General features: G+C 39.1%; 3 non-coding genes across 3 annotated transcripts; all 3 read right to left on the bottom strand.

The window, feature by feature from the left end:
* Positions 1 to 1783: 1783 nt before the first annotated feature.
* Positions 1784 to 1902, bottom strand: LOC126983404 (5S ribosomal RNA). The gene has a single exon (XR_007735873.1). It is a non-coding gene; the product is annotated as a 5S ribosomal RNA (ribosomal RNA).
* Positions 1903 to 3185: 1283 nt separating this feature from the next.
* Positions 3186 to 3304, bottom strand: LOC126983382 (5S ribosomal RNA). The gene has a single exon (XR_007735851.1). It is a non-coding gene; the product is annotated as a 5S ribosomal RNA (ribosomal RNA).
* Positions 3305 to 10088: 6784 nt separating this feature from the next.
* Positions 10089 to 10207, bottom strand: LOC126983413 (5S ribosomal RNA). Its single transcript, XR_007735882.1, has one exon. It is a non-coding gene; the product is annotated as a 5S ribosomal RNA (ribosomal RNA).
* Positions 10208 to 13743: the final 3536 nt, after the last annotated feature.

A 13743-nucleotide genomic window follows, 5' to 3' on the forward strand; every position in this document is an offset into this window, starting at 1 on the left:
TCCGTGTATTCACCACCGTAATCTTTCTTCCCTTCATCCTTCTTCTCCCCACTATGGATTTTCTCTTTCCTTTCGCTTCCTCTCCACCGCTCCCTTCCTCATGTTCTTTTCTTCCATACTGTTTCCTAACCACCGTAATCTTTCTTCCCTTCATACTTTTCCCCACTCTCCTTCATCTCTTCCTTCCCGTCTTTCTCACGTCAATAGCAGAATATGGATTTTCTCTTTCCTTTCTCCTCCTTTCCACCGCTCCCTTCCTCATGTTCTTTTCTTCCATACTCTTTCCCATACACCGTAATCTTTCTTCCCTTCATACTTCTTCCCACTCTCCTTCATCTCTTCCCTCCCGTCATGTCACTGGCAGAATATGGATTTTCTCTTTCCTTTCTCTTCCTTTCCACCGCTCCCTTCCTCATGTTTTCTTCCACCAACTTTATTTCCTTGCCCTCCTCCTCTACCACTACCACCACCACCATGTTTTCTTGTATCCACACGAGAATAACAAGAAAAGTGATAAATGAACACAGGCAGGGAGGAGACACACGTACTAGATTCCATGCTTGTCACAATGCAACATGAGCAAACAGGGAACAAAACCACGTGCATAGATCAGAAAATAGTGTGCAAGAACCCCTCGACACAATACCCCAACGAAACACGCGGGAGGGAAGGATAACAGGATAACATCACGCCACGCTGACAGTGCAACAAAGGGGAGACTCTGATAAACCAACGAGCACGAAAACTAAGAGCATCGGACGATCGAGTAACAATAGCAAAGCGAGGCTACTTCATTCAGGAGCACGGAAGAATGACGCGAAGAAAAAGGCCTAGTCACTGTGAGCCATGCACGTAATACCCGTAGTCCTGCAGCCTCTCCAAACTTCTGCTGGGCGTCTCCGTTCCTTCGTTCTTTTCCTCATGTTCTTTTCTTTCATACTCTTTTCTCACTACCAACTTATTTCCGTGCCCTCCTCCTCTACCACTACCACCACCACCATGTTTTCGTTATAACTCCCTCCCGTGAAGACAAGATTAAAGTAATGGTCACGTAGCAACGAGGACAGACTGAGGTTGATAGTCGGTCTTGGTTATGTTGACTGGAGACGGACAAAAGAAATTTACATATATTTACATCGATATTCAACCCACACAGACAATATGGTTCAGACTACAGGCCCGATATTTTGGCAGATTTTTTTTAAGGGGGGGGGGTTAGAGGGCATCATAAGTATGCATGCGCAGGGAGGGACTAGAAAAAATAACAACAACAACATTTTAGGGTCATTTTGAGGCCGATATAGAAATCATTAGAGGTGCTATAGCCCCAGTAGCCCCTTCAGCAATTACGGCCCTAAAAGCTAAGTGAAAAAAGAAAAGCGGGATGCAACACGAATGGCTTGATGCTAAACTTAACGAAAAGAGGAAGGGAAAACGAAGACAAAAAGCTAGATGAAAAGAAAAGAGGGATACAGAAGTAAATGGTAAAAGCAAAATGAAAATAAAACAAAAGAGGGATGTAAAACGAAAGATGCAAGATGAAAAGAAAAAAAGAGAAGTCTAAAAGCTAAATGAAAAGAAAAGAAAGAGAAAAGAAAAAAACGAAAGGCAAAAAAATTGAACGAAAAGAAACAAAAAGAAAAGAGGGATGAAAAACGAAAGAAAAAGAAGAGGGGTGCAAAACGAAAGGCTAAAAGTTAGATGGAAAAGAAAAGCTATATGAAAAGAAAAGTCACCAAGAGCGCAAAGTGAAAAGTTAAGAGAAATTAAATAAAAAGAGGGATGCCAACAGCATCTGGTGTTCCCAGGCGGTCACCCATCCAAGTACTATCCAGACCCAACGTCGCTTAACTTCGCTGATCGGACGAGAAGCGGTGTTTTCAACGTGGTGTGGCCGTTGACGAGAAATGTAAACTGGCTTTCATCTTTGAGGCAGATAACACAGGTAAACACATGCCAGCGCTTGGACCGGGCGAAGTAGTGAAGGTTTGTTAAGTTGGTCCTGATGTTTGAGCCAGGTGACACAGGTAAACACATGCCACCGCTTGGACCGGGCGAAGTAGTGAAGGTCTGTTAAGTTGGTCCTGATGTTTGAGCCAGGTAACACAGGTAAACACATGCCAGCGCTGGGACCCCGGTGAAGTAATGAAGCTTTGTTAGTTTCCTTCAACCTCCAGGAAATGTACGTCATGAATTTACCAGGAGTTATTATGATACAAGCTTTTCATGGCACAAAACTGAACTACACACACACACACACACACACACACACACACACACACACACACTTATTCAGTGATTTAGGGTGTAATTAGGCCATGGGACCACGGCCTCTAAGGACTAAGGAAAGCTGATCGATTGCTTGTGCCTGTTGTTAAATGTTTCTCCTTGTATGCTGTGCCAAACGGTCATTGGAAGTGAAAATAAATAAATAAATGAATAAATAAATAAAGTTACGTAACCAGCGTCACAAATTTCAAGAAAGACGTGGATGTTGTATAAAAAAGCTCTCTAATAATCTGCTTAACAATCATGTTCTTAAGAAAAATAAAAGTAAGACATTTGCTGTGGCGGGGGGTGGGGGGGGAAGGGAGCTTTTTTTTTTTGCTATTGAACTGTTTCCTTTGCTGTAAAAAAAAAAAAAAAAAGAGGAATAAAAAGGAAAAGAAAAGGAACCTAACTAAACACACCAGCAGCTTACAAAGTGCCCCCACCATGTTACGGCACACTTTTTACGTAAAACGAGAAGCTAAAAGCTAAAGGAGAAGATAAGAAAAGAGAACTTCCTAGCAAAATTAAAGGCTAAAAACTAAAAGAAAAGAAAAGAGGGATGTAAACAAGGCTAAATTAAAAGAGGGATGCAAAACGAAAGGATAAATGCTAAATTGAAAGAAAACAGGGATGAAATACGAAAGGCTGGAGCTAAATGAAAATAAAAAAGAAAGAAAAATGAAAAAAGAAAGGCTAAAAGAAGACAAAAGAGAAAGAAGAAAAAATGGTAAACGAAAGGCTGAAAGCTGAATGAAGAGATAGGAGAAAAAAAGAAAAAGAGAAAGACTAAAAGCTAAATGAAAAGAAAAAAAGGATGCAAAACGAAAGGCTAAAAGCATATAAAAAGAAAGGAAGAAAGAGGGATGCACAACGAGAAAACTAACAAACAAAAAGAAATGAAATAAAAAGAGGGATGCCAACAGCATCTGGTGTTCCCAGGCGGTCACCCATCCAAGTACTATCCAGACCCAACGTCGCTTAACTTCGCTGATCGGACGAGAAGCGGTGTTTTCAACGTGGTGTGGCCGTTGGCGAGAAAAGTAAACTGGCTTTCATCTCTAAGGCAGGTAACACAGGTAAACACATGCCAGCGCTTCGACCGGGTGAAGTAGTGAAGGTTTGTTAAGTTAGTCCTGATGTTTGAGCCAGGTAACACAGGTAAACACATGCCAGCGCTTGGACCGGGTGAAGTAGTGAAGGTTTGTTAAGTTGGTCCTGATGTTTGAGCCAGGTAACACAGGTAAACACATGCCAGCGCTTGGACCGGGTGAAGTAGTGAAGGTTTGTTAAATTGGTCCTGATGTTTGAGGCAGGTAACACAGGTAAACACATGCCAGCGCTTGGACCTCGGTGAAGTAATGAAGGTTTGTTAAGTTGGTCCTGATGATTGAGCCAGGTGACGCAGGTAAACGCCAGCGCTTGGACCGGGTGAAATAGTGGAGGTTTGTTAAGTTGCTCCTTATGTTTGAGCCAGGTAACACAGGTAAACACATGCCAGCGCTTGGACCGGGTGAAGTAGTGAAGGTTTGTTAAGTTGGTCCTTATGTTTGAGGCAGGTAACACAGGTAAACACATGCCAGCGCTTGGACCGGGTGAAGTAGTGAAGGTTTGTTAAGTTGGTCCTGATGTTTGAGCCAGGTAACACAGGTAAACACATGCCAGCGCTTGGACCGGGTGAAGTAGTGAAGGTTTGTTAAGTTGGTCTTGATGTTTGAGCCAGGTAACACAGGTAAACACATGCCAGCGCTTGGACCGGGTGAAGTAGTGAAGGTTTGTTAAGTTGGTCTTGATGTTTGAGTCAGGTAACACAGGTAAACACATGCCAGCGCTTGGACCGGGTGAAGTAGTGGAGGTTTGTTAAGTTGGTCCTGATGTTTGAGCCAGGTAACACAGGTAAACACATGCCAGCGCTGGGACCCCGGTGAAGTAATGAAGGTTTGTTAGTTTCCTTCAACCTCCAGGAAATGTACGTCATGAATTTACCAGGAAGAGTTATTATGATACAAACTTTTCATGGCACAAAACTGAACTACACACACACACACACACACACACACACACACACACACACACACACACACACTTATTCAGTGATTTAGGGTGTAATTAGGCCATGGGGCCAAGGCCTCTAAGGACTAAGGAAAGGTGATCGATTGCTTGCGCCTGTTGTTAATTGTTTCTCCTTGTATGCTGTGCCAAACGGTCATTGGAAGTAAAAAAAAAAAAAAAAAAAAAATATATATATATATATATATATATATATATATATATATATATATATATATATATATATATATATATATATATATATATATATGAATAAATTAATATAGTTACGTACCCAGCGTTACAAATTTCAAGAAAGACGTGGATGTTGTATAAAGAAGCTCTCTAATGATCTGCTTAACAATCATGTTCTTGAGCAATATAAAAGTAAGACAGAAATGGATGTTACTATAGTCTGTTCACAAGTCTGATCCAAGCTGACAACATAAACCTATTCTTCATATCAGACCCAATGACATCGATTTTCGCAACTATCTTTCAAACGAAGACTCGGATCAGCATGGGACTTTGGCACAGATTGTTTCACACACTCCGCTAATTTTTGACGCTATTGTGCAATGCCAGATGCGGTTAATTATGGCGTTTACTCTTGACTGTGATGGCAAAACCTGCGTGAGCCACTTACACATTCGAACAAGTGAGGCGTGACGTATTTGTGACGTGTATCCACCACCTACCTCCACCCCTGGCTTCCCCTACTCCCATCCCTCCCTCCTACCATCCTCCTTTTCCCTCCGCACTCTCTCCCCCCGCCCTCTTTCTCCCGCATACCTCCCCCCCCCCCCTCTCTCTCTCTCTCAGTGCACATGCGATGTGAAGCGTTGCACACATATGACTTGTCTACAATGGCGGATAACTCGAAAGTATATGCTAAGTATGGTAGGGTGTTTTATGCACACGACCCTGATTCCTGTTCCAGCGTAACTGGATGTTGCTTAAGTGTTGTATGAGGTTTGTGTGGCAATTATACACCCATTGAAAGTTGTACGAGTATATGACCCTCATTCCCACAGGTTATGTTGAGCCTATGATGGGATGAAGCACGTAGCTGACGCTTGATCATTTATAGGAAATCGCGTAAGAGACGGAAAGGAATGACGTTGGAATTGAAGCGGGAATTCATTGCAGAGTAAAAATGTGAAACGAAATTGGAGAAATATATGAATAATTTATTCTGATGTTAGGAAAAGACTGCCATACGATATGTGTTCATGTAGATATGTTAAAAAGTCATAGCACACAAAAATAGACAGCGAGTATATGACGGGTGGATTAATAATGTAAATAACTGACCACATAGGCTGTTACCTCAACATTCATCACCATCGACAAACAGGTCATCCTCGTCATCACTGTTGTAGTCCAGTAAATCTAGCATAAAATTGTGCCCAACCTAAAACAAATTGCAATAGATTGTTTCTCACTTCTGAGTGACTTGACTAGTCCTCAGGTACATCATACTAAAAATCCCCATGAATCCATGTGGTGGAAGGGGGTCAACGGCGGCCATTTTGGAATTTTCTTAAAAGTCATATATCTGGTAAAATAATAGTTTTATCAGGAAACACAACTCAATAAAAATTGTTCAGAATTGATTGTTTTATAGCAATGGCAGGTTATTTTACAAAGATAAATAAATATATAGGAAAAAATAATAAAATATTAAATTTTGATTGCTGATTTTATTTTCAAAGACATATTCCTCAGAACTAGTGGCATCCATGACAAAATGCATCGAAGTAAAAATTGTAAAACAAACTTTCCTCTTTTGAAATATATATACAAGTTTATGCATATTTTAAAAATTGACAAAGTTATGAGGGAAAATATACAGAAAGCCAAGATTGTTGCTTGCTTCTTACTGGTGCATCCCAGTCAGCTGATCGCCTGACTCGCTCAGTACAGAGCATGAAGAATGTGGAAGGTGGCAACACGTGATATTCCCATATCATCACTTTTCTTGTAAGTATGTTGCTACCTACGTCATTAATGGCTTTTATAATATTACAAGTGCTAAGTTAACATACTGGCAAAGTGATGATATTATTATTATTATTATTATTATTATTATTATTATTATTAGTAGTAGTAGTAGTAGTAGCAGTTGTAGTAGTATTGTTGCTGTTGTTTTGTTGTTGCTGCTGCTGTTGTAAGTAGTAGTAGTAGTAGTAGTAGTAGTAGTAGTAGTAGTAGTAGTAGAGCACAGAAAATGTTAAAAGAATTAATGACAAATATTAGGTTAGTCTAATAAATTTACAGTGTAGCCTATTGTATACAGGTTGTGACACGAGTTTTGCAAATACTTTTAGAGGTGAAAGCACGTGTTATTTTAAGTTGGAGATGCTCTATGATCATATGCTATTAATTTTGAACACCATAGCTTAGGAGAGTTATAGTTATTATTATTATTATTATTATTATTATTATTATTATTATTATTATTATTATTATTATTATTATTATTATTATTATTATTATTATTATTATTATTATTATTATTATTATTATTATTATTATTATTATTATTATTATTTTATTATTATCATTATTATTATTATTATTAGTAGTAGTAGCATTGTTGTTGTTTTGCTGTTGCTGCTGCTGTTGTAAGTAGTAGTAGTAGTAGTAGTAGTAGTAGTAGTAGTAGTAGTAGTAAATTAGCACATTTATTCAATTTCAATAGTTTATTATTTTTTCAAATGGGTTTAGGAGAACAGACAACATTAATAATAAATTACTACATCAGAAATTAAGTTTCATTATTTGTAAGATGAAAAAAAAACTTTTTTGTGCAATTTGGTTTCTGAAATGAAGGGAAAAAAACCTTTTCATAGCATGACACTAATTATTACTAAGTGTTGAGAAACATTATAATGTAATAAATTTTAAGGTTTGACTGGAGGTATTTATTATTATTTTTTTAAGGATGGCTTTTTGTATATTTTCCCTCATAACTGTCAATTTTTAAAATATGCATAAACTTGTATATATATTTCAAAAGAGGAAAGTTTGTTCTACAATTTTTACTTCGATGCATTTTGTCATGGATGCCACTAGTTCTGAGGAATATGTCTTTGAAAATAAAATCAGCAATCAAAATTTAATATTTTATTATTTTTTCCTATATATTTATTTATCTTTGTAAAATAACCTGCCATTGCTATAAAACAATCAATTCTGAACAATTTTTATTGAGTTGTGTTTCCTGATAAAACTATTATTTTACCAGATATATGACTTTTAAGAAAATTCCAAAATGGCCGCCGTTGACCCCCTTCCACCACATGGATTCATGGGGATTTTTAGTATGATGTACCTGAGGACTAGTCAAGTCACTCAGAAGTGAGAAACAATCTATTGCAATTTGTTTTAGGTTGAACCCTAGATTTACTGGACTATTGATGCTGATGCAGACGGGATATAATTTCTATCTATCTGCCATTAATTCAAGTCACACGTGTGCATGGATTCATATCTCGTCGTGTAGAGAGAGAGAGAGAGAGAGAGAGAGAGAGAGAGAGAGAGAGAGAGAGAGAGAGAGAGAGAGAGAGAGAGCTAGAGAGAGAGAGAGAGAGAGAGAGAGAGAGAGAGAGAGAGAGAGAGAGAGAGAGAGAGAGAGAGAGAGAGAGAGATTTACATAGATAGATTTACATAGAAAATCAGACCACACAGACCCCATGGTCCAGACTTGGTGGTCTGTCCTTAAACCTAAGTGATTTTACATTAAATAGAAGGTTCCAAAACGTTGCATTTCTACTCTAGTTGATATTAAGTTGAAGGAAGTGACGGTCGAGCTTATTTTTGAAGGAGTCAATCGTGTTACACTGGACCACTGATGGTGGAAGCTTATTCCATTCTCCCACTACAACGTTGGTGAAGAAAAATTTGGTGCTGTCTGAGTTTACTTGTCTACATCTGAGTTTTACGCCATTGTTCCTCGTGCGCAGTGTCATCGATCATAAACAATGCTGATCTGTCTACATTCGTGAAACCATTAAGTATTTTAAAACATTCGATCAGTTTTCCTCGGAGGCGACGTTTCTCAAGAGAGAACATGTTAAGGGTAGAAAGCCTTTCTTCGTATGATTTGTTGCGCAAGGAAGGGATCATTTTTGTTGCCCGACGCTGAACACCTTCTAATTTAGCAATATCCTTTTCATGGTGGGGAGACCAAAACTGTACCGCATATTACAAGTGGGGTCTGACTAAACTATTGTAGAGCGGAGTATTATATCTTCATTCTTGAATAAAAAAGTTTCTTTTAATGAAGCCCAACATTCTGTTTGCTTTATTTGCTGCATTGATGCATTGCTGTGAGAATTTGAGGTTTGACGCGATTTTGACCCCAAGTCTTTGACGCATTGAGAGAGAGAGAGAGAGAGAGAGAGAGAGAGAGAGAGAGAGAGAGAGAGAGAGAGAGAGAGAAGGGGGGGGGGAGGGGGGAGGTATGGGGGAGAAAGAGGGATGGGAGCAGGGGAATCCAGGGGTGGGGTTAGGTGGTGGATACACGTCACAAATACGTCACGCCTCACTTGTTCGAGTGTGTAAGTGGCTCACGCAGGTTTTGCCATCACAGTCAAGAGTAAACGCCATAATTAACCGCATCTGGCATTGCACAATAGCGTCAAAAATTTGCAGAGTGTGTGAAACAATCTGTGCCAAAGTCCCATGCTGATCCGAGTCTTCGTTTGAAAGATATTTGCGAAAAACGGTGTGTCATAGGGTCTGATATGGATAGTGTTTTAGTAAGCGTGTTCGTAAGCACAGTGCAGAGAGTGCTGCGTGAGATAAACACAAACAGAGGTTAAAGAAAACTTGGAGGCCATAGCAGTAGCCACTCAGCACTCGACTTGCAAACACGCTTAGGTCTATGTTGTCAGCTTGGGTCGGACTTAGGTGAACAAACTATATAACCACCATCGCCCTTCATCCGTATTTCCACCTGCCTGCGACTTGACCTCCTTCAGGAGAGGAGTATCGAGACACCTCTCATCCCGAAACTGACTTCTTTTGGTCACTCCTCAATGCTTCTTTTAATGGGAGAACTGATGTTTTTTTTTTTGCTATCGAACTGTTTCCTTTGCAGTATAAAAAAATGGAAAATAAAAGAAAAACTAACTAAACACACCAGCAGCTCACAAAGTACCCCCACCATGTTTTTACACACACTTTTCCCGTAAAACGAAAAGCTGAAAGCTAAAGGAGAAGATAAGAAAAGAAAACTTCCTAGCAAAATTAAAGGCTAAAAACTAAAAGAAAAGAAAGGAGGGATGTAAACAAGGCTAAATTAAAAGAGGGATGCAAAACGAAAGGCTAAAAGCTAAATTGAAAGAAAACAAGGATGAAATACGAAAGGCTAAATAAAAAGAAAAAAAAAGAAAAAAATGAACAAAACAAAAGTGTAAAAGAAAACAAAAAAGAAAGGAAAAAATGGAAAAACGAAAACCTAAAAGCTAAATTGAAAGAAAACAGGGATAAAACACGAAAGGATGGAGGTAAATGAAGATAAAAAAGAAAGAAAAATTGAAAAAAGAAAGGCTCAAAGAAGACAAAAGAGAAGGAAGAAAAAATGGTAAACGAAAGGCTGAAAGCTGAATGAAGAAATAGGAGAAAAAAAGAAAGACTAAAAGCTAAATGAAAAGAAAAAAAAGGAAGTAAAACGAAAGGCTAAAAGCATATGAAAAGAAAAGAAGAAAGAGGGATGCACAACGAGAAAAGAAAAAAAAAATGAAATCAAATAAAAAGAGGGATGCCAACTGCATCTGGTGTTCCCAGGCGGTCACCCATCCAAGTACTATCCAGACCCAACGTCGCTTAACTTCGCTGATCGGACGAGAAGCGGTGTTTTCAACGTGGTGTGGCCGTTGACGAGAGAGGTGAACTGGCTTTCATCTTTGAGGCAGGTAACACAGGTAAACACATGCCAGCGCTTGGACCGGGCGAAGTAGTGAAGGTTTGTTAAGTTGGTCCTGATGTTTGAGCCAGGTGACACAGGTAAACGCCAGCGCTTGGACCGGGTGAAGTAGTGGAGGTTTGTTAAGTTGCTCCTTAGGTTTGAGCCAGGTAACACAGGTAAACACATGCCAGCGCTGGGACCCCGGTGAAGTAAAAATAAATTAATTAATTAATAAAGAAATAAAGTTACGTAACCAGCGTAAAAATTTTCTAAATCGAAAGGCTCAGCTAAATGGAAAAAAAAAAAAAAAGGCACGGAAAACGAAATGCTTAATGAAAAGAAATGGTGAAAAACGAAAGTCCAAAAGCTAAATAAAACGAAAAGATGGATGCAAAGCGAAAGGCTAAGACCTTGATGAAAAGAAAAGAGGAATGCAAAAGAAAGGCTAAAAGCTAAATGAAAAGAAAAGAAGAGGGGTGCAAAACGAAAGGCTAAAAATTAAATGGAAAAGAAAAAAAAAGAATACATAACGAAAGGCCGAAAGCAATATGAAAAGAAAAGAGTCACCAGGAGCGCAAAGTGAAAAGTTAAAAGAAATTAAATAAAAAGAGGGATGCCAACCAGGGTTGGATCAAATACTGATTTTTTATAAGTCAAATACAAATACATATACTTTTGTCACCAAGGCGCCAGGGCCAGACGAAGTTTTCCCCAGGGTAATAAAGGAATGTGAAACTGAAATAAGTGGGCAGTTAACAGAAGTATTTAGGAAGTCGCTAGACACAGGGGTGGTGCCTGTTTCATGGAGGCAGGCACACGTTATTCCAATATTTAAGAAGGGTGAGAAATCTTCTATGGAGAACTATAGGCCGATTAGTTTGACGTCAGTTATAGGTAAAATGATTGAGTCAATAATAGCCAATAGTATTAGGGACCATATTGACAGGCATAATTTAATTCACGACTCACAGCATGGGTTTATTAAAGGTAAGTCGTGCCTCACTAATCTTATATCCTTTTACAATAGAGTATACGAGGCAGCTGACAATGATGAGAGCTATGATGTAGTTTATCTTGATTTTAGTAAGGCCTTCGATAAGGCACCTCACCAGAGACTGTTGAATAAAGTCAGGGCTCATGGGATAAGAGGGAAGGTATTTGATTGGATTAAGGCGTGGATTAGCAACGGGAAACAGAGGGTTACCATTAACGGTAAGAAATCCGAATGGGGTAATGATACCAGTGGGGTTCCTCAAGGTTCAGTTTTAGGCCCGCTTTTATTCATTATCTACATCGATGACAGAGACAATGGGAAAACTAGTGAGATAGGTAAATTTGCAGATGACACCAAAATAGGACGCACTATTAGGACAGGGGAGGACGCTAGAGCACTGCAGGAGGATCTCAACAAACTGTCAGCTTGGTCAGAGAAATGGCAGATGAATTTTAACATCACCAAGTGTAGCGTACTTAGTGTAGGAACACGCAACCCATTACCAGGGTTGGATCAAATACTGATTTCTTATAAGTCAAATACAAATACAAATACTTTTGTTCGGGATTCCAAAAATACAAATACAAATACAAATACTTTTATTCCTGAATTTAAAAAAAAAAATACATATACAAATACTTCTATTCCTGAATCTAAAAATAGAAATACAAATACAAATATTTTTATTCCTGAATCTAAAAATACAAATACAAATACAAATACTCCTATTCCAGATTTCAAAGATACAAATAAAAATACTCCTGAAATTATACAAAAAATATAGATACTTTTTTCACAAGTTTACATTTCACATCATAATTGCATTTCATCATCATTAATGCCCGGAAGGTTTCCAGGCCGAGTTTTGCTCGCTCAGGAGTGTAAAAATTGCCGGCCTTACTAAACACCCTCTCAGATGGTGCCGGTAACCAACAGGTTCTTGCCCACCACAAGCTCAAAGGGTCAACGGAGCGGAGATGAGTACCTACCGCAGCCACACACAGCTATTTTTTTTTTACAGCAAAGGAGACAGCACAAGGGCACACAAAAAGGAAACAACAATAAAAAAAAACCGCTACTCGCTTCTCCTGTAAAGAATCCGAAGAGGTGGCCGAAGGAGCCGTCAACTACGTGAGAATATAGCGTAAGAAGAATATATGCACCGCCTTTAACTTTACCTTCAGTTTTCTTCCTTTGGTGTCATGGCTAAGTGCAATGGTTAACACACATATACTCTCTCTCTCTCTCTCTCTCTCTCTCTCTCTCTCTCTCTCTCTCCGCCAAGGTCTTGCAGCGCTTGGAGACCCGAGTCAAGTGATCACTGAAACTGGTCGTCAGTTATTCTCTGTTTTGGTTCTTTTTTTTTCTTCAACGTCTGCTGCGTAGTCATCGAAACGGCCGCCTCTGTGTTAAGGCTGAACTTGACTGAAAAAAAAAGGTTCAGGTTTCTTTCAAGGACACACACACACACACACACACACACACACACGCACACACTTAACAGGACTGAAACGCGTATTCCCACTCTTTCCTCACCCCTACTATTCTCTCTCTCTCTCTCTCTCTCTCTCTCTCTCTCTCTGTAAAGTACGTAACAATAGAGAGCGGAGAATGAGTTTTAAACGCTCGACGAAGTTTAAGAAATGTGCCGTAAGGTTGTGACGGAAACTGAAGTGCTAAAAGGTGCCGCCTCGCTAGCTACTGCGTACTACTTGCTGCTATACTGTTATCATCATTATTGAGCACCGTGAATGGGCTATACCCGGAAGAGTACAAATATCAGTAGTTATACAAAGTCTCTAACTCTGCCACATCCAAGACACAGATAATCAAAAGGATAAAGATTGGGGAGCAGCGACGTAGCGATCTTTTTTTTTCTGTATCCTCTTATTTTGGCCCTTGAGCTTTCTGTCTTGTGTTGAGAAAAAAAAAAAAGAAAAAAACAACAACTGCCAAGTCTTTACCTCATCGATTTCCATTTTTTTTTTTTGCAAACTCTTTATCATTGTTAGCTACCATTTATTATTATTTTTTTTACTTGACGCTTTTCTTCGTTTTATTTTTTGGCTGCAGAGGGGGAAGGGGGGGAACCATTATAATCCAAATTCTTCCTATTACTCTGTCCTGCCTCCCCCCTCCCTCCCTCCCTCCCTCCCTCTTCTTGCCTCCCTGCCCCCGTCCTTCCCTTCCAGCTCAAGGTCGGACCGGAACGAAGGACTACACAATGAAAACAAATTTGTGGCAGGAAAACGTGTAGGTAGAACTGACCATGACTGATGACGGACTAGATAAGTAAACAAATAAATAAAAGGAACAAATAAGATAAACAAATAAAAGATACAGAGATAGAACTTATTTTTATTTTATATTAAGGACTACACAATGAAAACAAATTGTGGCAGGAAAACGTGTGGGTAGAACTGACCATGACTGATGACGGACTAGATAAGTAAACAAATAAATAAGAGGAACAAACAAGATAAACAAATAAAAGATACAGATATAGAACTTATTT

This window comes from Eriocheir sinensis, chromosome 53 (genome assembly GCF_024679095.1).
Source record: "Eriocheir sinensis breed Jianghai 21 chromosome 53, ASM2467909v1, whole genome shotgun sequence".
NCBI classification, from domain to species: domain Eukaryota; kingdom Metazoa; phylum Arthropoda; class Malacostraca; order Decapoda; family Varunidae; genus Eriocheir; species Eriocheir sinensis.